The sequence below is a fragment of the Schistocerca americana genome, unplaced genomic scaffold (genome assembly GCF_021461395.2).
Source record: "Schistocerca americana isolate TAMUIC-IGC-003095 unplaced genomic scaffold, iqSchAmer2.1 HiC_scaffold_51, whole genome shotgun sequence".
In the NCBI taxonomy this organism is placed as follows: domain Eukaryota; kingdom Metazoa; phylum Arthropoda; class Insecta; order Orthoptera; family Acrididae; genus Schistocerca; species Schistocerca americana.
Window position 1 is genome coordinate 614,914 of NW_025726247.1, and position 26,307 is coordinate 641,220.

Here is a 26,307-nt window from a genome sequence, read left to right on the forward strand (position 1 = left end):
TGCACTTACAGTTTCATATATGCATTGCAGCAGCAGACACAATAAAGTAGCAATCAGCAGTGCTTAGTTTGTTGAATGGGTAAAAAATATGCCATTGTCCCAGTTCCACATATCCCCAAAATTTGATTCTGCCAAATTCTGTACTCTCTGAAATCGAATGTTTAATCCAAAGATGAAAGTGAACAAGTTTGATGCAGTATTGCTAATATTGTTTATTACTCATCTTGCTGAATGAAGTGCATACCGGGTCCTTTCTAAAAGGTTTGCAGAAGTAATGCACATACCAGTTTTCTAAAAACTTACATTGAGATTGTGCTCTCCTTCCTCTTGTACCAATTAGTAGAGCCCTTCGGATTACTCCACAATATGCCTCTTGGCAAGGTGGTAACAACAGTATTATGAAAAGGATAGATTGGCACTCACTGTATAGTGTAGATGTTGTGTTGGAGGCAGGGCGAAAAAAAAAAAAAAAAAATACACCACCCATTAAACACGTAAGCTTTTGGTGCAAGGCCCCCCCCCCCTTCCCACACACACACACACACACACACACACACACCCACACACATGCGCGCAAATGCAGATCACACATACATGACCACTGTCTCTGGCTGCTAGGGCCAGACTGGGAGCAACTGCGCATCATGGGAGAAACAACGGTCGTGTGTGTGTGTGTGTGTGTGTGTGTGTGTGTGTTTTGTCCACTTAGGAAGAAGACTTTCTGATCGAAAGCTTACGTGTTTAGTAGTCTTTTTGTTGTGCTTGTCTGTGACCTAACATTTCCTGTATACAGTGAATAGCAATGTATCTTTTTTATAATATGGTAATTATTCCAGCCTAGATTTTCTATTGTTTGTTTCCTTTTAAGACCTTATAGAGACAGTTACTGACAATTTCTTTTTTCTTATTGGAGAAAAGTGAAACCATATGGGGGCCAGACGTAGATCGTGAATGAATATGGAATAGAGTATTTTTATTCTCCCTGTATGCAGTGTCAATAACGTCACCTCACACACTTCATTTCTGGCAGCACCTCCTCCTCAACACATGACTGTCCCCCACCACCTCACCATAGTCTTCAAGTTAAATCCTATAGCACTTCTGGGAGGACAAATAGATGAAGGATGTAGTTTAAAAGAGTATAACTAAACTTAAAAGTCAAACTGCCCTTTTATAGAGACTGCCATCATTATTTAAACATGCTAAACAACATCAAAACAGCCAAAAGAAATTATTTTTCAAAAGAGCAGAAAATTGTAGTGAAATTCATGAAAGGATTTCCCAAGATTTTCTGGCTTAATTAAGACTAAGTCATGCCACCACAGTGGTCAGACAGTGGACTTGCCTTTGAGAGGACAACAGACCCGAGTCCCATCGGGCCACCAAAATTTGGGTTTTCCTTGATTTCCCTAAATGATTTAAGACAAATTCTGGGATGGTTCCTTTGAAAAAGATGACATTCGGCTGAGGAAGCTACACAGTGCTGGTGGAAGCATGAGTATTTCAGAGCACACCATTCATTGCACATTGTTAAACATAGGGCTCTGCTGCAGACAACCCCTGTATGTTCCCATGTTGACAACACTGTTGAATTACAATTTCTGTGGCTCAGGAGCATTGAGATTGGGCAGTGAATCAATAGAAATGTGTCATCTGGTTGAATCATTCGTGTTTCGCATTACACCTGCTTGACGGTTTTGTGCACATACACTGTCAACAGAGTGAATTGGTGCTTGAAAGGTACACTTTGCTACAGACTTAGGCCAGTGGGAGCAATATTATGCTATGGAGGACATTCACCTGGTCTTCTGTGGGTCCTGTGGTAGTAACTGAAGGCTCCATAACAGCTTTGTTCTGTGTGAACATTGTTGTGCACTGTCCGCACCCTGTCCCTAATGAAGGTGACATGTTTCAACAATATGACTTTCAGTGTCACGAGGCCAGAATCAAATTCACCCCTTCTGAATCTGATGGAATACATCTGCGATGCTATCAGATACCAGTTCTGCACCCAGTAACCACTGATCTCCAATTTATGGGAATTACATGACCTGTGCTTAGACATGTGGTGCTGCCTAATGCTGGGAACATACCTCACATAATGCTGGGAACATACCTGAAATTTGTTGAACTTGTCCCACACAAAATCACTGCTGTATTGTGTTCCAACAGTGGACAAACACATTATCAAACAGGAGGTCATAGTGTTTTGTCTCATTAGTTTATATATTCAATGCTTGAATGAAAGGTGTGCTCTTTTCCTTTTTTCTGCCATTGCGTGTATGTGTAAAGCAGGATGTTCTACCATATGGGCTTGTTTATATGAAGGCTGTCAGTGTTACCACCTGCACAGATACTAAATGCTCCTTTTGTGAAGACCTTTTATCTTGAGAACACTTTTAACTTTGTTTCACAAATGGCAGCACAGTTTCAAGAAAGCTTCTTAATTTAATGTGATAGTTAAAATAATACCTTCAGCAAAAGATGTGTGCGTTGGAGTGGGAAAAAAGATTGGAGATGTATGTAGCTTAATTTTCGTAAATTGTTAAGAAGGTTAACAGCTTGGCATGCTAAGATAAATTCCCAAATTCTCTAAAAAGAGAGAAAAAGATTAATTTTACAGAATCAGTGAGGTATACAAATATAACAGCAGACTTGTAGAACCATTATTTTGTAGGTTAGATTAGATTAGATTCAGCTTTTGTTCCAAGACCCAAAACATGAGATGGTTCTCATGGGTGAGTAACATGACAGAAAGTATAACATAAAAAATATAAAACATTTGAATACCCTGATCATTTGTCAGGAGATTGTCAAACTAGGTGAATACAATACAAACTGGAACAGCTAATATTTTCAGAATTGATACACTGTCAAACTGAAACATTGTTATGCACTATTAATAAATTTATCAAACAAAAAGTACATAATCTTGACTGTTATGACAAAGTGCTCTCAGAACTGAAATCTAACAGACATTCTTATTTAAGCTGGCCTAACAGCCACTGTTAAGATATTCATCTATAGAGTAGGATGAGTTACCTATCAAAAAGTCTTTCAAACTCTGTTTAAACCATGCTTTATCTGATACCAAGTTTTTAATGGTGTCTTTCTTCCACAGATAAATTGTGTTGTAATGTGAGGTTTTAATGAAGATGAAGTGTGCAGTTTTGTGGAGTTAACAAAAGAGAAAAATGTTGATGTAAGATTTATCGAGTACATGCCTTCCAGCGGCAACAAATGGAATGATGGGGAAGATGGTCTCATTTAGTGAAATGCTCCAAATAATTAGAAAGGAGTGGCCTGATTTTGATCCTCTTCCCAGTGGGCCCAATGATACCTCAAAGGTACGTGCAGTATTACACATGAACATGCATTGAAAATAATTTAATGTTTATGATTTACTACCAATCACAAGAATACTTCACATCTGCTGGTGGTATGAGAGATGGACTGGTTTAGTTACATATTTCTCATCCCATTCAGTAAGTCTGTCCTGGCCTGGGTTTCTCTGCAGCTTTTCTGCAACTCTCCCCATTTCCTAAACCTTGACAATCCTTTTCTTTCTTCCCTTTTCCTTCCCCTTCATTGTTTCTGTCAGAAGAAGAAGCCACTGGCTCCAAAAGCTTGCACATTTCCATAACTTTAAGGGGAGTTAGAAGGGGAAAACATTCTTTTTCACTTTTTCGGGTTTTTATCTGATTATAAAATTTGCAGTTTTCCAAATAAAATGATATGTATATTACTTATAAACTTTCGTGGGAAGTATTTTATATTATTTTCTAAAATATAATCTACACCAGTTGAAAATGTTAAAATTTTTACATGCATTACTTCAAGACCTAATAAAATAGGTAATTTTTTATATACAGGGTAGTCCATTGATCGTGACCGGGCCAAATATCTCACGAAATAAGTGTCAAATGAAAAAACTACAAAGAACGAAATTTGTCTAGCTCGAAGGGCGAAACCAGCTGGCGCAATGGTTGGCCTGCTATAAGGTGCTGCCATAGCTCAAACTGATTTCAACTGTGTTTTTTAAAATAGGAACCCCATTTTTTATTACATATTCGTGTAATACGTAAAGAAATATGAATGTTTTAGTTGGACCTATTTTTCGCTTTGTGATAGATGGCGCTGTAATAGTCACAAACATATGTCTCATAATTTTAGACGAACAGTTGGTAACAGGTAGGTTTTTTAAATTAAAATAAAGAACGTAGGTACATTTGAACATTTTATTTCGGTTGTTCCAATGTGATACATGTACCTTTGTGAACTTATCATTTCTGAGAACACATGCTGTTACGGCGTGATTACCTGTGAATACCACATTAATGCAATAAATGCTCAAAATGATGCCTGTCAACCTCAATGCCTTTGGCAATACGTGTAACGACATTCCTCTCAACAGTGAGTAGTTCGCCTTCTGTAATGTTCGCACATGCATTGACAATGTACTGACGCATGTTGTCAGGCATTGTCGGTGGATCACGATAGCAAATATCCTTCAACTTTCCCCACAGAAAGAAATCCGGGGACGTCACATCCGGTGAACGTGCGGGCCATGGTATGGTGCTTTGACGACCAATCCACCTGTCATGAAATGTGCTATTCAATACTGCTTCAACCGCACGCAAACTATGTGCCGGACATCCGTCATGTTGGAAGTACATCGCCATTCTGTCATGCAGTGAAACATCTAGTAGTAACATTGGTAGAACATTACGCAGGAAATCAGCATACATTGCACCATTTAGATTGCCATGGATAAAATGGGGGCCAATTAACCTTCCTCTCTTAATGCCACACCATACATTAACCTGCCAAGGTCGCTGCTGTTCCACTTGTCGCTGCCATCGTAGATTTTCCGTTGCCCAGTAGTGCATATTATGGCGGTTTAGGTTACTGCTGTTGGTGAATGATGCTTCATCGCAAAATAGAACGCATGCAAAAAATCTTTCATCGTCCCGTAATTTCTCTTGTCCCCAGTGGCAGAACTGTACATGACATTCAAAGTCATCGCCATGCAATTCCTGGTGCATAGAAATATGGTACGGGTGCAATCGATGTTGATGTAACATTCTCAACACCGACGTTTTTGAGATTCCCAATTCTCGCGCAATTTGTCTGCTACTGATGTGTGGATTAGCTGCCCCAGCAGCTAAAACACCTACTAGGGCATCATCATTTGTTGCAGGTCATGGTTGATGTTTCACATGTGGCTGGACACTTCCTGTTTCCTTAAATAATGTAACTATCCAGCGAATGGTCCGGACACTTCAATGATGTCGTCCAGGATACCGAGCAGCATACATAGCACACGCCCCTTGGGCATTTTGATCACAATAGCCATACATCAACACGATATCGACCTTTTCCGCAATTGGTAAATGGTCCATTTTAACATGGGTAATGTATCACGAAGCAAATACCATCCGCACTGGCGGAATGTTATGTGATACCACAAACTTATATGTTTGTGACTATTACAGCAGCTGGCCGGAGTGGCCGAGCGGTGATAGGCGCTACAGTCTGGAAACGCGCGACCGCTACGGACGCAGGTTCGAATCCTGCCTTGGGATGGATGTGTGTGATGTCCTTAGGTTAGTTAGGTTTAAGTAGTTCTAAGTTCTAGGGGACTGATGACCTCAGAAGTTAAGTCCCATAGTGCTCAGAGCCATTTGAACCATTTTTGACTATTACAGCCCCATCTATCACAAAGTGAAAAAGTGGTCCAGCTAAAACATTCAAATTTCTTTACGTACTACATGAATATGTAATAAAAAATGGGGGTTCCTATTTTTAAAAAATGCAGTTGATATGAGTTTGACCTATGGCAGTGCCACCTAGCAGGCCAACCATAGCGCCATCTGGTTTCTCCCTTCAAGCTAGACGAATTTCGTTCTTTGTAGTTTTTTCATTTCAAGCTTATTTCCTGAGTTATTTGGCCTGGGTACTATCAATGGACTACCCTGTAGAAAGCTGTGGATTGCTGTGTTATAAAGGTTAAATTATGTGTTTGTATTGGTAGCACTGTCAAAAATAGTATCGTATCTTTTCATAGTATAAACATGCTTTGTATATCAAAGTGCTAACGTTTTTCCGAGGCAAAGTGATGAATAGACTGGTAAATCTCTCAAAAAGTATGACTCCAAAATGAAGTGTTTTTAAATTTTTGAATAAAGAGAAACATTGTGTTCAGCATGTGGTGTGTGAAGTTGCAGACAATGAAATACTGGCAAACTCATGAGTATCTAGAGAAACACCCATTAGTGCTTCGAAGATTAAAATAAAACATAGTGATAACAGAGTTATCTCAAAACAAAACTCATGTAAATGGTAGGTTAGGTTATATTCTGATACATTTACACATCCTAACAGGGGTGTTATGTGAATGTGTGTGCTGTATGTATGTGGAGGGCCAGTTAGTTTACATGAAGACATTGAGGTATCAAATGGACTAGCCAGGAAACTTATCATTAATTCTGCCAGTTGTAAATATACTCATTCATTTTGGAATTCTGATAAGTGTAAAGATAATTATTTTGACATAAATGTTAGGTGGTTTTATGGATTGAGAGCTATTGGCAAAGGACACACTGCAGCAGAAACAATGTGTGTCGTGATGTATATGCCACGCCCACTCTGTAAAATGGACAAGTATGCAGGAGTTATTGGAGCTGCTGTGAAATCTGCTGCATGTGAGTCAATAAAGGGTGCTGCAAATGAAGCTGCTGAAATAAACGATGGTATGATTGACATATCAGTAGCTTTTGGGGCACTTAGTAGAAGCGCAGCTGCAGTTCTAAGAATTCTGTTGCTACAGTGACCAGTGTGGATACTGGAAAGCTAATAGATTTCCAGATTTTAACCAAACATTGTTATAAGTATAAATCAGGGAATGAAGAAGGGCATATCTGTGACAGAAATTATGAAGGACAACTAGTCGTACGGAGGCCTGTGCAGCTGTTGAAATTTATAATCGATCTGTAAACTAAAGGGGAGTGTGTTACACTAAGTTCTTAGGTTATGCAGACTCAAATACATATAACAGTGTAGTAGCCGCTCAGCCTTATGGTGAGAAGCTTATCACAGAACTGGAATGTGTTGGTCATGTCCAGAAGACGATGGGTACCAGATTGAGGAAGTTGAAACAAAGTTTGAGAGACAAGAAACTTTCAGGTGGTAAGACCATAAGAAGCAGGCTGACAGACAAAATGATTGATCAACTACAACAGTATTATGAGATTGCCATTAGAAATAATACTGAGGATTTGTTGAAAATGAAGCAGGCAGTATGGGCTACTTTCTTCCAGAGACTGTCAGCTGATGATAAACTAGTACACCATCTTTGCCCTCCTAGATCTGGTTCATGGTGCAATTACCGCAATGCCCAGTACTCAAACAGGTCATACAGCCATAAACATTCTATCCCAGCAGCAGTTGTGGATATCATAAAACCTGTTTACAGAGACCTGGCAATCCTGAATTATTGAAGAAGTGTCTGCATTGTCAGACTCAAAATCCCAATGAGTCGTTCAATAATCTTATAGTGTCAGTGTCGTCGTAACTGCCGTCTGCGTCATGTCTACTGTGCAGCAAGCTACGCTAATTTAAGTATTAACTCTATTTTTCTTACTTGTCACTTCTTTTTCCATGTGTTTTTGCTTTTAGGAAGCTTTAATTGTTGGGTGCTAGTAATAGCGTTCCATAGATTTCGTGTTTGTTTTGAATACAGTCAGAGAGAGTCCGATTAGTCAGCCATAGTGCCAGTAATGCTAGTGTTTGTTTTCAATACAGTCCAGAGACAGGTAGTGCTATTTTCATTGTTTTCTACAGGAAGTGTCTAGTAACCACAGTTTAGTCAACTATCAGCCGCCTTTAGTGAATTAGCAGTCTAGTTATAAGTTGATTAACTCTCTACAGTAAATTGATTTCTTATGATGGATAGGATGTGTGACTGCTGTGTACGGACACAGGAGGAGCTGGCCACTGTTCGCAAACAGCTGAATGTGTTGAAGCCGCGGTTAGCCATCTTCAGGCTGCTGCCTCAGAGTGTAGCGGCAGTGGGGAGTCTGGTGCGTTGCATGGTACACCCCAGGTGTTACATTACATGCTTCACCCACTGACCCTGCTGTCAAGACATCTTTGCGGCTACCGGGCAAGGTTGGGCCACCCTCTTCCCAAGGGGAGTGGCGGGTTCAGCGGCATTCGCGGCGCATGAGGCGGAGGGTCAGTGTGGAGGCTGGCCGTGTGGCATCGCCCGTTCTGCCTGTGAGTGGACATGTGGCCACTCCTTCAGCAAGGTCCGAGCAGGCACATGGGGGGAGGGGTATATTAGTTATTGGGAGCTCCAACGTTAGGCAGGTGATGGAGCCCCTTAGGGAAATAGCGGAAAGGTCGGGGAAGAAGGTCAGTGTTCACTCTGTCTGCTTGCCGGGGGTCTCATCCGAGATGTGGAGGAGGCCGTGCTGGCAGTGATAGAGAGTACTGGGTGCACCCGACTGCAAATTGTTGCTCATGTCGGCACCAATGACTCCTGCCGTCTGGGTTCAGAGGTCATCCTCAGTTCGTACAGGCAGTTAGCGGAGTTGGTGTAGGCGGAAAGCCTTGCGGGGTGGAATCTGAGCTAGCTACTTGTTGTATCGTTCCCAGAACCGATAGTGGTCCTCTGGTTTGGAGCCGAGTGGAAGGCTTAAACCAGGGGCTCAGACGATTCTGCGGAGATCTGGGGTGCAAATTTCTCGACCTCCGCTATCGGGTGCAGAAATGTAGGGTCCCCCTGAATAGGTCATGCGTGCACTACATGCAGGAAGCGGCTACAAGGGTAGCGGAGTATGTGTGGAGTGCACATGTGGGTTTTTTAAGTTAGAGAACTCCCTCCCTAGGCCCGACAAGACACCTCCTGAGATGCGGCAAGGTAGGAGTAGACAAAATGCAGCAGGGAATAACAATATTAATGTGCTAATAGTAAACTGCAGGAGCGTCTATAGAAAGGTCCCAGAACTGCTCTCATTAATAAACGGTCACAATGCCCACATAGTACTAGGGACAGAAAGTAGGCTGAAACCAGATGTAAACAGTAATGAAATTCTAAACTCAGATTGGAATGTATACCGCAGAGACAGGCTGGACAGTGAAGGGGGAGGCATGTTTAATGCGATAAGAAGTGCAATAGTATCGAAGGAAATTGATGGAGATCCGAAATGTGAAATAATTTGGGTGAAGGTCACGGTTAAAGCAGGCTCAGACATGGTAATTGGATGTCTCTATAGGCCCCCTGGCTCAGCAGCTGTTGTGGCTGAGCACCTGAAGGATAATTTGGAAAATATTTCGAGTAGATTTGCCCAACATGTTATAGTTCTGGGTGGAGATTTTAATTTGCCGGATATAGACTGGGAGACTCAAACTTTCATAATGGGTGGCAGGGGCAAAGAATCCAGTGAAATTTTTTAAGAGCTTTATCTGAAAACTACCTTGAGCAGTTAAACAGAGAACTGACTCGTGGCGATAACATATTAGACCTTCTAGTGACAAACAGACCCGAACTATTTGAAACAATTAACGCAGAACAGGGAATCAGCGATCATAAAGCGGTTACTGCAGCGATGATTTCAGCCGTAAATAGAAATATTAAAAAAAGATACGAAGATTTTTCTGGTTAGCAAAAGTGACAAAAATCAGATATCAGAGTACCTAACGCCTCAACACAAAAGTTTTGTTTTAAGTACAGATAGTGTTGAGGATCAGTGGACAAAGTTCAAAACCATCGTACAATATGCGTTAGATGAGTATGTGCCAAGCAAGATCGTAAGAGATGGAAAAGAGCCAGCGTGGTACAACAACCGAGTTAGAAAACTGCTGCGGAAGCAAAGGGAACTTCACAGCAAACATGAACGTAGCCAACACCTTGCAGACAAACAAAAATTACGTGAAGTGAAATGTAATGTGAGGAGGGCCATGCGAGAGGCGTTAAATGAATTCGAAAGTAAAGTTCTATGTACTGACTTGGCAGAAAATCCTAAGAAATTTTGCTCTTATGTCAAAGCGGTAGGTGGATCAAAACAAAATGTCCAGACACTCTGTGACCAAAAAGGTACTGAAACAGAGGATGATGGACTGAAGGCCGAAATACTAAATGTCTTTTTCCAAAGCTGTTTCACAGAGGAAGATTGCACTGTAGTTCCTTCTCTAGATTGTCGCACAGATGACAAAATGGTAGTTATTGAAATAGATGACAGAGGGATAGAGAAACAATTAAAATCACTCAAAAGAGGGAAGGCCGCTGACCTGATGGGATACCAGTTCAATTTTACACAGAGTATGCGAAGGAACTTACCCCCCTTCTTGCAGCAGTGTACCGTAGGTCTCTACAAGAGCGTAGCGTTCCAAAGAACTGGAAAAGGGCACAGGTCATCCCCGTTTTCAAGAAGGGACGTCGAACAGATGTGCAGAACTATAGACCTATATCTCTAATGTCGATCAGTTGTAGAATTTTAGAACATGTATTATGTTCGAGTATTATGATTTTTCTGTAAACTAGAAATCTACTCTGTAGGAATCAGCATGGGTTTCGAAAAAGACGATCGTGTGAAACCCAGCTCGCGCTATTCGTCCACGAGACTCAGAGGGCCATAGACACGGGTTCCCAGGTAGATGCTGTGTTTCTTGACTTCCGCAAGGTGTTCGATACAGTTCCCCGCAATCATTTAATGAACAAAGTAAGAGCATATGGGCTATCAGACCAATTATGTGATTGAATTGAAGAGTTGCTAGGTAACAGAACGCAGCCTGTCATTCTCAATGGAGAGGAGTCTTCCGAAGTAAGAGTGATTTCAGGTGTGCTGCAGGGGAGTGTCGTAGGACCGTTGCTATTCACAATACACATAAATGACCTTGTGAATGACATCAGAAGTTCACTGAGGCTTTTTGCGGATGATGCTGTGGTATATCGAGAGGTTGCAACAATGGAAAATTGCACTGAAATGCAGGATGATCTGCAGCGAATTGATGCATGGTGCAGGGAATGGCAATTGAATCTCAATGTAGACAAGTGTAATGTGCTGCGAATACATAGAAAGAAAGATCCCATATCATTTAGCTACAATATAGCAGGTCAGCAATTGGAAGCAGTTAATTCCATAAATTATCTGGGAGTATGCATTAGGAGTGATTTAAAATGGAATGATCATATAAAGTTGATCATCGGTAAATCAGATGCCAGACTGAGATTCATTGGAAGAATCCTAAGGAAATGCAATCCAAAAACAAAGGAATTAGGTTACAGTACACTTGTTCCCCCAATGTTTGAATACTGCTCAGCAGTGTGGGATCTGTACCAGATAGGGTTGATAGAAGAGATAGAGAAGATCCAACAGAGAGCAGCATGCTTCGTTATAGGATCATTTAGTAACCATGAAAGCATTACGGAGATGTTAGATAAACTCCAGTGGAAGACTCTGCGGGAGAGACGCTCAGTAGCTCGGTATGGGCTTTTGTTGAAGTTTCGAGAACATACCTTCACTGAGGAGTCAAGCAGTATGTTGCTCCCTCCTACATATATCTCATGAAGAGACCATGAGGATAAAATGAGAGAGATTAGAGCCCGCACAGAGGCATACGGACAATCCTTCTTTCCACGAACAATACGAGACTGGAATAGAAGGGAGAACCAATAGAGGTACTCAAGGTAGCCTACACCATCAGGTGGCTTGAGGAGTATGGATGTAGATGTAGATGTAGATCAAAAAATGTTTTTCTTGTAATGAAGACACTAAAGTGGGGGTCAGTCATGCTGTTATTGCTTTTAATGATGGCAACATTGGTAGCGTGAAAGTGCTACAACATATGGGAATTAATTCTGGAGCAAACTGCATCAGAGAATTTGAATGGATGGACAAAGTTTGCACTGGTAAAGCAGAGTATGCAGCACAGTTGACCACTACGGAGTCCAGAAAGAAGAAAACAAAAAAAAAACTTAAAAAAGATCAATAGGATGATATACAGTATGGTGCAGGGTGCTTCTGAGTGACTAAAAATAAAATGTTAAGCATATATTTAGTTACAGTCTATTAAAACTTTAAAAACTCTTCCTGAAAATTTACATTTTCTCTTGCATTTTTCCCTAAATCTCAGAAACTACTTCAAGTAGCGAATTCAAATTTTCAGGGAGTGATGACATACGTATCCTGAGTCTTCTGAACTAAAAGAAGAACATAATGTTATGTATAAATAAAATTATTTAGAATAACATACAAAAAAGTACACAAAATTTTAACTGCGTAATTAAAAAATTGTATTTCCAAAAGCAGTGGCTGATATGCAATTATTGTAAGACTCAGAACATATAGTTTAATGTCCTGTAAAAGTTTCTTGTCAATGGCTACAGTTGTTCCTGAAGTACGGGGAAGTTAAGTCACTAAATTTAACATTGTCAGGATAGGGCGTTCAAACTCCCCTTAATGCACATTTTCTCCTTCCTCCAGTTGGTGAGCAACACATTTATAGTATTTTCACAACAGCAGTAGCTATTTTCTTACAATTTCTTTTTGCAGGCATACCATGTTCCGGGCTTCAAGGGACATGTGGGATTTATTACCTCAATGAGTGAACACTTCTGTGGCACGTGCAACCGTTTACGGATAACAGCTGATGGCAATTTGAAGGTGTGTCTCTTTGGGGATTCAGAGATATCTCTCAGGTGAGTGATGAAACATAGAATAATCATGTCCAAGTGACAATTCATGCGAGGAAACCATAAAATTACTAGAAGACTGACAGACTGATCAGTATTTTACCTTCAGGAGGTGAAATTCCAAAACTTCTTATAGACACATTCATTCCTCTTGTCCTCACATTAGTTGTGGAGTCCGAGTGACCTTTCAGACCTTCAGAAACTTATCGCTCTTTCCTCTCTCATGAAGGAACTGATAGTTCCAAATGCTGAGTATAGAATAATACTTTCAAACTATTTGCCATGCACATTAGGAATGTGGTTGGTATATGGAAGAGATAAACTGCAGTTAAATCCAGCAGGTATGAAATGAGTAATCTTTTCTTGAAGTTTTCAGCCTGCACCCTCCTCCCTCCCAGACATACAAACCATATACCTCTAGCTAAATAATTTGTGAGTATATATAATTTGCCTCTGTCAACATCATGTTACACTAACGTATTTGTGAGATTAAATTAAAGGAAAGTAATCAGAACTGGAAATTATGTAAAGACATTTTTAGCTATGTCCCTAGGTTGTAATAAAGTTAACACAGAATTTCTGTCCATGTGATGGTAACTATGATTCACCAGCCACCGTTGCCCAGCGGTTCTAGGCGCTTCAGTCCAGAACTGCGCGACTGCTACGGTCGCAGGTTTGAATCCTGCCTTGGCTCAGATGTTAAGTCCCATACTGCCCAGAGCCATTTGAACTGTGATTCATGATTATCAGAGTCTATATGTTCCAAATAAAAATTGGAACTTCATGTGTATAAATGTACAAATTATTAGACAATGGGACCAACAACTGACACTTTTAAATTGATGACTAGACTAAGAGATTAATAATAGGAAAAAAACTGCAAGATACTTGGCAATAAGTTTGTTTCAGGACAAGGTAAGGGGGGTGGGGGGTGGGAAGAATCAGCTCTCTCTTTGTGAGCATACCAGAAATTCTTTATCAACCCAAGGTAAAATAAGATATAAAAATACAGGGTCAAACAATTAATTTAAGTATGTTAAAAACCAAATGACTAATAAAATTGGAAGCTAAGAAAAGTAAGTTCGTAGTAAGTAGGGTGAAACACAGGGGGCTGCAACACATTGACATTGTTGATTGACTTGTCTATCAAAGAAAAAAGAAATGGATCAAAACAAAATAAAAGTGAGAATGGAAATGTATCAGAAGCAGATAGGAATAAGCAAGGAGCATATTCTTTAATTAAAAAACTGACCTGTGAGGCAGATGTTCCTACAATTTTATGTTCAAAGCACAGCAGTCTGTGAAAGCAAAATACTTATGACATTGAAAAAAGAAAATCAGTGAGTGAAAAGTGTGTGTAGGTGAATTGTGGTGAAATACTGGATATTGGAACTTCTGTTAGGCTGCCCAGTATTAGTTAACTTGGTAGTAAAGGAGCAAGTTTGCAAGGGCAGATAACTGTTTGACTACGTAAAATAGAGTGGGAGTATGGAAAAGCTAGTCCAAGATAGGATGAAAAAGATAACAGCAACTTAAAAAATGAATTGATAAGTTACCATGAACCCCATTCCAATCTAGTGAATGCAGTGGTTGACAATATCTTGTGACATTCGTCTATAAGGCTCAAACAATAATTGCTAAATAAAAATACAAAATGTTGACAAGACTGTATCTAAGCTGTCACTCTCTTTTGAAACAAGGGTGTTTAAACCAACAAACATGCAGGAAAGCCGGGACAACTCGTGCACTAGAGAAGGATGGGCAGTATCATTGAAGGTGTGAGCATAAACCGTGTGGAATATGTGTGGTACAAGTAAAAAAAAAAAAAAAAAGAAGAAGAAGAAGAAGGAGAAGAAGAAAAATGTTGATCTGGAAACAAGGGAATAACAATTTGCCACGTGAAGAGACAATATGGTACTGTGCTGATGAGTGTGTACAAGTGGTGATTTACAATATACATTGATAAAGGAACCCTGCATTGGGCCCAGAAGACCACGCAATGCTCTTCGAGAGATGTCCTCTACTATAAATCTATGGAGAGTTAGGTGGTCAGTATACAACTCTCCAGGCTGTTATCAACTTCCAGAAGTTGAAGACACTACTTCTCACTTGAGTATCTCCTCAGCTGGAACTACAAGCAGAGTGTACCCTATTCCAGTCTTTCCACCGAGCAGAATTTCCCGGCTCTACAAGGAATTGAACCTGATCCCTTTCTATGGCAGGCCTGTGGCATACTGACTGCATAGCTGTGGCAAGAGTCATAATATACACTTGTGAACAATTGAGTTATAACTATTCTGTTTATTGGGGAGAGAGTATGTATATTGCCACTGTGAATGAAACAGTTTAGTGTATCATAACTGGAATGTATTCAGACCTCGTACTTGTTGTGTGAGAGCGCAGTGTCTTAGACACTTGTAGTGTTTGTCTTAGCATGTACTAACCGGTGTGCCTTACTTTCTAGTATTTTTAATTGTATATCATTACTGGTGCCTCTGGCACTTTTGTGCTGCTATAGCAATAGCTTGCAATAGCAAACATTGAGTCAACCATGGTTTTTGGATTAGAAGTAGAGGTCAGCTGGGTTGACATTGGGAATAGAGTGATGGGAAGTGGACAATAAGCAGTTATATCAAAGGGTGCATTATTTGATATGTTAAGGTTAATTACAAAATGTGGATTGGAGAATTTTTCACGTTGAGCAGAAGTAAGTTTACAGGACCAGATGTCAAATTACACATGATCAGTGTGAATCCCTATAGTCAGCATGAACACTGGCACACAGAATAATTTATAGGTAGCCTTGCTGTATATAAAAAATCAGATTTGTGCTGAACTGTCATGAACAAACTGTCACTTCTCTGGAATAAATAGACTCTGATTTGTTAATTACATCTGTGTAAATGAAAAATATAGGAAAACATAGATTGCTGCTTACTGTAAAGGAGACATGTTACATTGTAGACAGGCACAATTAAAAAGGCACTTACACAAAGCTTTCGGCCACAGCCTTCATCAGCAAAAGAGATACAGAGAAACACACACATTCATACACACAGGCAAGCACATGTCACACACATATGACTGCCAACTCCAGCAGCTTGCCCCTAGCTGCTGGACTTGGCAGTTTTTTTTTCTCTGTGTGTGTGCAGGGAAAGATAGATCACTATTTACCATAAAGAAAACAAAGTTGCACCAGGCACAACACACAAGCATTCATTACGTATCCTGTTTCAGACCTCACGCCCTCCTTTTTTAACTTAGCGCGTGCCTTTCGGCTTCCTCTCATTGTGTCTAGGCTGTCTTGTCTAGACACAACAATTTTTGGCGACGAGTCAACGGAAAGGGTCTTGTTCTTTCTAATTGCTTACATTTACTTGTGTCATGGCTTCGCCAGATGTACTGTCCGAATTTTATCGCTTGCAGAATCAGCAGACGCAGGCGTTATTGGATGCCCTTGGACAGCTCGTCCACGGTCAACGTGAACTGCACAACGATGCGGCAGCCGCCGCTCTACCACTACCGCAGCAACAACTCGCAGTTGCACCGCCTTTTAGGCCGTTTGACCCAGCTAAGGAAACATGGATGGAGTGGTCATGCCAGTTTGGATTTCATCTCGCCGCCTACAGAATTCAAGGTAACGAGCGGCAGCCTCATTTATTGGCATGTGTAGGGGTGCAAACGTACCGTGTGATAGTGAAATTATTTCCCCGACGTGACGTAGCAACTCTGTCCTACGAAGAACTTTTGTCTGCTTTAGATGCCTATTTCAAGGAAACAGTTAATGTAGTTGCAAAAAGGTATACGTTCTTTCGTACAAAACATACGGCCGGTCAAACTAATAGGCAGTGGGTTGCAACATTGCAAGGCCTTACAAGGGATTGTGCTTTTGAGTGTGAATGTGGACTCCCTTATTCAGATACAATGGTCCGTGATGAAATTGCACAGAAAGTTTCTGATGTTCGTATACGGGAACAGATTTTGAAACTAGTTAATCCCTCCCTTCAGCAAGTGATAGACATATTAGATAGACAAGACATGCTTGACTTTGCTCAGGAATCATTTGCAACTTCGCCAGCCGTGTGTAACATTAACTGGCCAGCCGGGCGCGCTGCACGGCCCGGTAAACTGCCCTCGCGCACGTCCACGCAGCTGCCGCTACGCTCTAAACCAGGTGTGCCGCGACAGCATACAACTGCAGTGAAATCATGCCCGCGGTGTGCTACTAGACATTCGCGTGAAAATTGCCTGTCACGCCAAGCTATTTGCTTTTTCTGTAATAAGAAAGGACATGTTCAAAGTGTTTGCCAGAAAAAGCTCAGCTCAGACAATCACAACCATTCCAGGCCTTTTGCTTCACGCCGGAATCGAACCAAGGACACTCAGGCTCGTGGACCTTCGCCCATGGACATTCATGTAGTGAATTCCACCCCGTCAAGTGCCACTTTCTCAAACAATGACAGTGTTCGTCCCACACAAAGTGTGCATCGACGTTGCCGGAAATCACGTCAATTAGCAAGTGATGCTGTACCTGTATCAGTTCAAATTGCACGGGACAGTCGCTCTTGTCATCAGCAGGACAATAAACTTTTTGTAGATTTGGACTTTAATGGAATGGTCATACCATTCCAGCTTGATACCGGAGCTGCAGTTTCATTGCTCAATCACGACACGTACAAACAACTGGGCAAACCTCCGTCGCGTGCCGCAAATGTTAAGTTAAATAGTTATTCAGGTCAGAATATCCCTGTGTTAGGACAGTGCAGCCTTCTTGCAACATACAAGGGACAAACAAAACTTGTCTCATTTTACGTTCTTCGTTCTTCTACTGCAGTGAACTTGTTTGGTTTCGATTTATTTCAGTTGTTTAACATGTCTATAGTAAATCAGGTCCTATCAGTGAATCAGACTGTGCCTTCAGACAGTGTTTCTCGTCTGTGTGAAGAATTTGCAGACATTTTTGCACCGGGCTTAGGTTGCGCTAAAAACTATGAAGCACATTTGGAACTGAAAGTCAACAGGCAACCGAAATTTTTCAGAGCGCGCAATGTTCCTCACGCATTGCGTGATTAGGTCGCAAGAACATTACACGATTTTGAATCACAAGGTGTAATTGAACGTGTGCAGGCTTCTCTCTGGGCCTCACCATTAGTAATTTTGCCCAAACCTTCCGGAAAACTGAGACTTTGTGTGGACTTCAAGGCCACTGTGAATCCACAACTAGTGATTGCAACTTTTCCATTACCCCGCCTGGAAGATCTTTTTGACAAACTGGGTAAATATTTTTCAAAGTTGGACCTCGCAGATGCGTACTTGCAAATACCAGTGGATAAAGAATCCCAGCGCATCTTGGTGGTTAACACGCATCTTGGTTTGTACCGATTCAAAAGACTGCCATTCAGGTGTGCATCCGCCCCTGCATTGTTTCAGCAATATTTACAAACTGTTTGTGCGTCGTTCCCTACTGCTGCGAACTATCTGGACGATATTGTGATCTCCGGAAAGACAGCAGATGAGCATTTAGCACACCTATGAACATTATTTCAGGTATTGCGACAAAATGGTCTTCGCTTGCGGAAGGACAAATGTGTGTTTTTTGCTCGTGACTTACCATACCTGGGACATGTCATCAATGCCCAAGGCATACATCCGAGTCCAGAGCACCTCCGTGCCATACAAGACTTGCCTTCGCCGCAGAATTTGAAGCAGCTACAGAATGTGTTGGGTAAAATTAACTATTATCATCACTTTCTGCTTAATGCCTCTTCCATTTCAGCTCCGCTTCATAGCTTACGCCGTAAGGGTGTTCCGTTCGTCTGGACGACGGAATGCGAACGCGCCTTTCGCCAGTTGAAATCGGCGTTGCTTTCTAATACTTGCCTTACGCCATTCGATCCCCTGAAACCCCTTTTGTTGATGGTAGATGCATCGGATTTCGGGATCGGTGCTGTGCTTGCGCACAAAGATGAGTCGCATGATCGCCATATTGCCTTTGCGTCCAAATTGCTCTCGTCTGCGCAAAGAAATTATTCACAGATAGAGAAAGAAGCTTTGGCTCTCGTGTTTGGTGTTACTAAGTTCCATGATTTCTTGTATGGTCTTCACTTTACCATCATCACAGACCACAAACCTTTGACGTCGCTTTTTCATCCGAACAAGCCTGTACCTTCGCGTACAGCGGAGAAATTGAGTCGCTGGTCTATTTTCCTCTTGCAGTACCGCTATGATATCTTGTATCGGTCCACTGCTAAGCACGGAAACGCCGATGCGTTGTCCCGTTTGCCTGTTGCTGAGGATAGAGCATTCGATTCTTCCGAACTTGCTTGCATGTTCATTGATTCGGAAACCGATGACGTGGTCGATTCGTTTCCGATTGATTTTCGTCGTGTAGCTACAGCCACAGCTGCTGACCCGGTCCTTGCTACCGTTTTGCGTTTTGTTGCTACGCAATGGCCTTTGTCAAAGTCTCGGATCAAGGATCCGTTGGTTCGCCGATTTTTTGCTCACAAGGAGAGACTTTTTGTTCGACGTGGTGTTTTGTTGTTGCGTTCTGATAATGATCAATCCAGAGTCGTGGTCCCACGTTCATTACAGTCCTCTGTTTTACGGCTTCTTCACCAAGGACATTGGGGTATAGTGCGAACAAAACAACTTGCTCGTCAGCACTGTACTTGGTTCGGAATCGATGCTGCGATTACGAATATGTGTTCTTCTTGCATGGCGTGTGCCGAACAACAATCCGCACCGCCGCGGAAAGTCTTTACATGGCCAAGAGCCACTTCCCCTTGGCAACGCTTGCACATCGATTTTGCTGGTACATTCTGGAATGCTCGGTGGTTTGTCCTGGTAGATTCCTTCAGTAATTGTCCTTTTGTTGTCCGGATGTCTTCCACGACGTCAACTGCCACCATCCAAGCGTTGTCTGCTATCTTTTGCATTGAAGGTCTTCCGCAGACTATTGTTTCCGACAATGGCCCACAATTCACGTCTGCAGAATTTCAGTCATTCTGCCAGGCCAATGGTATTCAACATCTGACATCCGCGCCATTTTCGCCTCAGTCAAACGGTGCCGCTGAACGATTGGTCCGGACTTTCAAGTCACAGATGTTGAAGTTGAAAGAGTCACATTCTCGGGAGGACGTGTTGTTGCTCTTTTTGTCTTTGTATCGCTCTCAGCCCTGAGATGGTCGCTCGCTGGCTGAGTTGCTCCACGGTCGTCCTCATTGAACCTTGATGTCTTTGCTGCACCCGCCGCATCAGGTTCCTGTGCAGCGGCAGACATCTGCTTTTGCTACAGGCGACGTTGTATTTTATCGCAACTATCGAGGTTCATGCGTTGGCTTGCAGGGCGCATTCTTCGCTGCCTCGGCCGCGTGATGTATTTGGTTTTGGGGGCCTCTGGTGAGGTGCGTCGGCATCTCAATCAGCTGCGCCTCTGTTGTAGCATGGGTTCTGCCGCTCCCCGTCTGCTTTCAGTGACGGTGCCGTCCGGTCAGCGCCCTGGGGTCCCATCTACTGGCTCGCCTCATCCCCAGGTGTTACCGACGATGCCTTCCATTATGCCCCATGGCGACGTGCTGCTGCCGCCTCCGCCGCCGGCGCCGCCTGTCCTCCAGCCGGCGCCGCCCGCAGTGGATGCTTCGCTGCAGCTGCCAAGCGCCTCCCTGGGTCACGCGCCGCCGATCGCTTCCCGTGACCAGCTGTCCTCCGCCATGGAACTCTTGCCCGCTCCGGACCACATGGCGTCTTTGCGTGTCGGGTACCCCGACGCAATGGAGGTCGACCCTTCAGCTTCTCCTGTCTCTTTACGGGCGCATACACCGCATGTTGACGTGCACCCTGGACTAGGTTTTCAGGTGTTTCCTAGCTCCCATTGGACCAAATGGCCTGGTGCGGGTGGCACAGCCTCGTCTGTTGTTAGGCTCCCCACCTCATCGCATACGGGAACATGGGGTTCTCCCCACGGCAGGCGGAAGGCTTATAACATGACCGTTCGCCAATTTTCGGGGGAGGAATGTGGTGTCACCGCCAGACACCAGACTTGCTAGGTGGTAGCTTTAAATCGGCCGCGGTCCATTAGTACATGTCGGACCCGCGTGTCGCCACTGTGTGATTGCAGACCGAGCGCCACCACAAGGCAGGTCTCGAGATACGGACTAGCACTCACCCCAGTTGTACGGACGACTTTGCTAGCGACTACATGGACGAAGCATTGCTCATTAGCCGAGCCGATAGTTAGAATAGCCTTCAGCTAAGTCAATGGCTACGACGTAGCAAGGCACCATTAGTAACATTGCATGTATCTAAAGAGTCTCACTTGTATCACCACAATCTCCAGATGTACCAAAAGGATGGATTAAAGTTAAGTATTCCAGAACCTACGTACTTTTCTTTATAGCATTCATTACGTATCCTGTTTCAGACCTCACGCCCTCCTTTTTTAACTTAGAGTGTGCCTTTCGGCTTCCTCTCGTTGTGTCTAGGCTGTCTTGTCTAGACACAACATGAATCATGCAGGAAGGTCGTCTGTCTGATGATTTGCGGTACATATTGCCAAGGCGGCAGGGAGCAAAATAAGGAGTGATCAAAAAACTTCCATTTGAAGGCTGCATAGTTCAGATCAGTATGCCACACACACACACACACACACACACACACACACACACACACACACATATCCATCCACACATATACCCTGCTTGTGTCTGTATATGTGCGGATGGATATGTGTGTGTGTGTGTGTGTGTGTGTGTGTGTGTGTGTGTGCGCGAGTGTATACCTCTCCTTTTTCCCCCCTAAGGTAAGTCTTTCCACTTCCAGGATTGGAATGACTCCTTACCCTCTCCCTTAAAACCCACATCCTTTCGTCTTTCCCTCTCCTTCCCTCTTTCCTGATGAAGCAACTGTGGGTTGCAAAAGCTTGAATTTTGTGTGTGTGTGTTTGTTTGTGTGTCTATCAACATACCAACGCTTTCGTTTGGTAAGTTACATCATCTTTGTTTTTAGATATATTTTTCCCATTTGGAATGTTTCCCTGTATTATATTATATATCAATGCTTTCCTCTCCCACAACTATCCTGCAGACCTTGTCCACAAACAGATCTCCCAAGCAATACATTCCTCCCCACCCAACAACGATGTTACTACCCCCAGACCACACAGAAGCATCCCCCTTGTCACCCAATATTATCCTGGCCTTGAATACATCAACTAATTACTCCGCCAGGTATATGACTTTCTCAAGTCAAGCCCTGAAATGAGATCATCCCTTGACAATATTCTCCCCACACCACCCAGAGTTGCCTTTTGCCAACCCCCTAACCTTCGTATCATCCTTGTCAAACCCTACAATATTCCCAGTCCACCTTCTCTACCCAGCGGTTCCTACCCCTGTAACTGACCCCGATGCAAAACCTGCCCCATGCATCCCCCCACAACCAACTACTCCAGCCCCGCTACTGGTAAAACATACACAACTCAAGGCAGGGCCACATGTGAGACAACACGTCATTTATCAACTGACATGCCTGCACTGCACAGCCTTTTACATTGGTATGACGACAACTAAACTGGCTGAGCGCATGAATAGGCACAGACGAACTGTCCGCCTAGGAGATGTCCAATACCCAGTAGCGGAGCATGCCCTCCAGCATAATTCTAGGGACCTAGGAACCTGCTACACCATATGTGCCATTTGGCTTCTCCCACCCAACACCAGTACCTCGGAACTGCGGAGATGGGAACTTGCACTCCAACACATCCTTTCATCCCGCCATCCCCCTGGACTGAACCTATGTTAACCAACGTCACTCCCATTTACTCTTTAGTCTTCTCCTCTTTCCCTTTCCTCTTTAGCCATTCACGCATCTTATCATCCTACATAGTTGCATTTATCTTTATACTATGTACCTCTTTACTTCTGTATTCATCCTCCTTGGTTTGAAGCTGGCACAGTAATTACAGTAGAATATCTTTGGCTTCCCTCTGACATCCATGCCTCCATCTTTGCTACCCTCCCTGTTTACCTTTCCCCTGTTGCTTCATAACCTGGGTTGTGAATAACTGAATCCACTTTCCCTTCTTCCTCTTTTTTCCCCTCTCTCCTCCCTGATGAAGGAACGAAGTTCCGAAAGCTAGGATACGTCAATTTTCTGTTCTGTTTTGTGTATGTATCGGCTGTACTGAGCTGATGTAAGTACTGGCCAGGCCCTCTATCTCTTTGTTAGTATTTGTTTCATATATATAAACACACACACACACACACACACACACACACACACACACACACACACACACACACACAGGGTGATGCGTATTAACATTTAAAAACCTCCAAAGCACTGTAGATGACCCTGAGACAAGTAATTTAATACAAGACACATGGGATCACAAATGTTGGATACGATACAAATGTTGGGAAATGTGTCAAAAGTGAATGATAAATGTCACCAGATGATGTACCTTGCCATGCTTGCAGTGGTAGAGCCTCTCGGTCTGTCACACTTGATCATCCCAACCCAAGTCAAGTATTCATATCATTGTGGCTGCGGACACACATGTGCGACTTTAGTGATGGCATTCAGGATTTGAGTCTTGCATCTGGCAGGCAGTATTTTTTCATTGTGTTAAACAATTATGTATTTATATTGAAGTTTATTATTTTATTTACCGATCTTGCAGTTTCCTTGATTTCTTGCAAAGTACAGTACAATGAAAACCTACCGTATTGCATAAAAAGTAGATGAGTATAAACTTCAGAATAGCATCAATGCCATTAAATGACCTATGTTTTCTTTACTAACTAATGTCTGTAAACAAAAAGAGGACAAAAGCAAAAAACACAAAATCAGAACTGCTTTTGCTTGATTACAGCAGGGACAATAATTTTGTAACATCTACATTTACAACAGATCATATTTACAAAATGTTTTCGAAATTTGCTCTGTTTGCTCAAATGAAAGTATTGCACTGCTCAATCATTCCTTTACACTCAGCCCCGACTGCTGCACATACTGTGGGGTATGTCATCTGGTTATGTCATATGTTCAGTGTTTCTCACCAATTTTTGGGGGTATTTTGAAATGTACAAAAAGGCAAATGCGGAAAGTTATCACATTTTGCTGCATGTTACCTGCGTCACAGAAAAATAATGTATACAAATCTTCTCAGATTTGCCACTGAATAACTTTGTGCAAGCCTCACAATATTTCCCCAACACAACTGTTCGTCATCTTCAGGTAGTGGTGGGTCCTGTCATCACTGCTGCAAGATGTGACTGGTGATATTTGCACAGCAGAATTGAAATTTGTCAGGCTAGAAGCAGGAGTACGAAGGCACTCCCAGTTGGATGGAAATGCCATTCATAGTAGCCTTCTGCTTATGTGTTGTGGGCAATGACTGCACTTCTGGCCACTCATGTGGTTAAAAGCTGAATTAACTCTCTGCAAGGTGCTGCATCAGGTCATACATCGGAGGATCTGGTTTCTACTGTTTTAATTTCATGGCAGTCAGTGCTGGATTCTGGGCAGTGCTTAGTCAAAATTCCATATTCCTGTTGGTAAGATTGCCCACCGTAGGGATACATGCCTCATTCTTAAAAACACAATCCTAGAGTGATGATGCTGAGGATAAAATTTCAGTGCTCTTGGGAAACGTGTGGTGCCCTGTATTCAGGCAGTGCTCTGCTACCACTAATTTACTGGGTGGCATTTTTGTCAGCACTGTTGAACACAGTGTTCTTGCACAATGTGAGGTGTCTGCCCTATATAAGATTTCCCATAATGGCATCAGATCTTATATATGATCTGTGTTTTCTAAGGTCAAGATTGTCTTTAACTGAACACAAACAATTCCTTAGTTTTGCTGGTAGATGAAAAACACACTTGATTCTGTTTCTCTTTGTGATTCTTTCTATTTTTGAAAACATGCCACTGAAATATGGTAGGAAAGCCATTTGCAGTGCTTGTCTAAGTATCTTCATTTACATCCCTACACTGAACTTGCTTTGCTCAGAACACATTGCAAATCTGTTTACAAGAATAAACATTCTGCTGGAACACTGTTCTTAGGTGTTACAGTTCACCAGGCAGACTGTCGGTATCTGAGATCACGTGTGCTCTATGTGCCAGGGAGTGTAAGATACTACCACATTGTGCAGGGTGATGGCAACTTTTGGACCGCAAATATAACTCTGCGTGTATCAGTTTGCAGTAGAGACTATGCCCCAGTGTTCTGTCAGCTTTTCTTCTAACCGTGACATCCAGGAATGGTAAGCTGCTATCTTTTTGTACTTCCACAGTGAACTGAATATTCAGATGGAGCGAGTGCAAATGCTGCAGGAACATAGGTAGTGTCTGTATTATGTGGACCATACCACAAATGTCTCTTCAGCATTCTGCCAGAAGGAGGAATGTTGGATATTTACTAAGGGAAATAGAGGATCTCCCATGGGAACACTGTCCACTTGATTAAAGTAGTTGGTGTTACATAAGAAATAGGATGAGGTATGCACATTTTTAAACAGCACCACAATTTCTTTCTCAAACTTGCTGCTAATAACCTCTAATGAGGGCTGCAGGGCACTTTTGTAAGTAATGATATAACATTTGAGCTAACTAAAAGATCTGAAAGTTCTAGTTTAAGCATCTTCAGGTATTCTATGAAATCCTCTGAATTCTAAATATGATGGTCATAGTCATCCACATGATAAATTTCAAAGCTGTCATGTGGAAATTGCCAGTTGCATCTTGCAGCAGTGATGGTGGAAATCACCACCACCTGAAGATGCCAAAACGTTGTGTCACTGAAATATTGAGGGAGGGACTTGCATAATGTTATCTGGTGGGGAACCCAAAGTGTTTTTGCAACAGATCTATCAAGCAAGCCTGAAAAGTCACATATACTCCAAGCAGTAAGTACCTGTTGTAAAATGGTCACATTAGTGAGCTTGGCAATTAATTAAGAGTTTATCAATAAATTTGGCTTCATTTTGCAAGGAATTGTGCTGTGTTCCAGTACTCCCTCTTCAACAAAACTAATGTCAGTTTCTGCTCCACCTCTTCAGCCCGAGATCCTATGTATACTCTTGAGCATTTGTGTAAGATACCTGTTTATTTATAAAAATCAAAGTAACTTCTATCATGACTTTCCCATTCTTGTCCAGTGGGTTTGTTATCCTGCTGTTGCCTACTGCAGACTACAAGATTACTGTTGAAGATTTCTGCAAAGTTTTTCTTCCTTTTTAGTGTACCAACATTTCACTGTGTGGTAATTGCCTGGTACTGTTTAACGGGTGTTTTAACTGTTGTTACAGAGATGCAATACGAAGCAAATGCAGTGAGGATGACTTGCTTGCCATGATTGGGGCAGCAGTGAGAAGAAAGAAGAAACAACATGCAGGTAAGATACATTACAGCAAATGTAACTCTATAGATAGAAAGAAAATTTCTGCTTAAAAAGTCATAGCAAACATAAGAGCAAAATAGAATGAAAAACAACAGTGATAGAACCTGTGTTTTATGTGTAAAATTGGATTTAATTTTTTATTTAGTATTCATTCTGATTAATGCTCATTGGTCAACAGTACATTTCAGCCCTAGAATTTGGATCT

At 42.2% G+C, this 26,307-nt stretch overlaps 1 pseudogene; it reads left to right on the forward strand.

The window, feature by feature from the left end:
• Positions 1-26,307, forward strand: part of LOC124585875 — a 145,739-nt pseudogene that overhangs the window by 40,265 nt on the left and 79,167 nt on the right.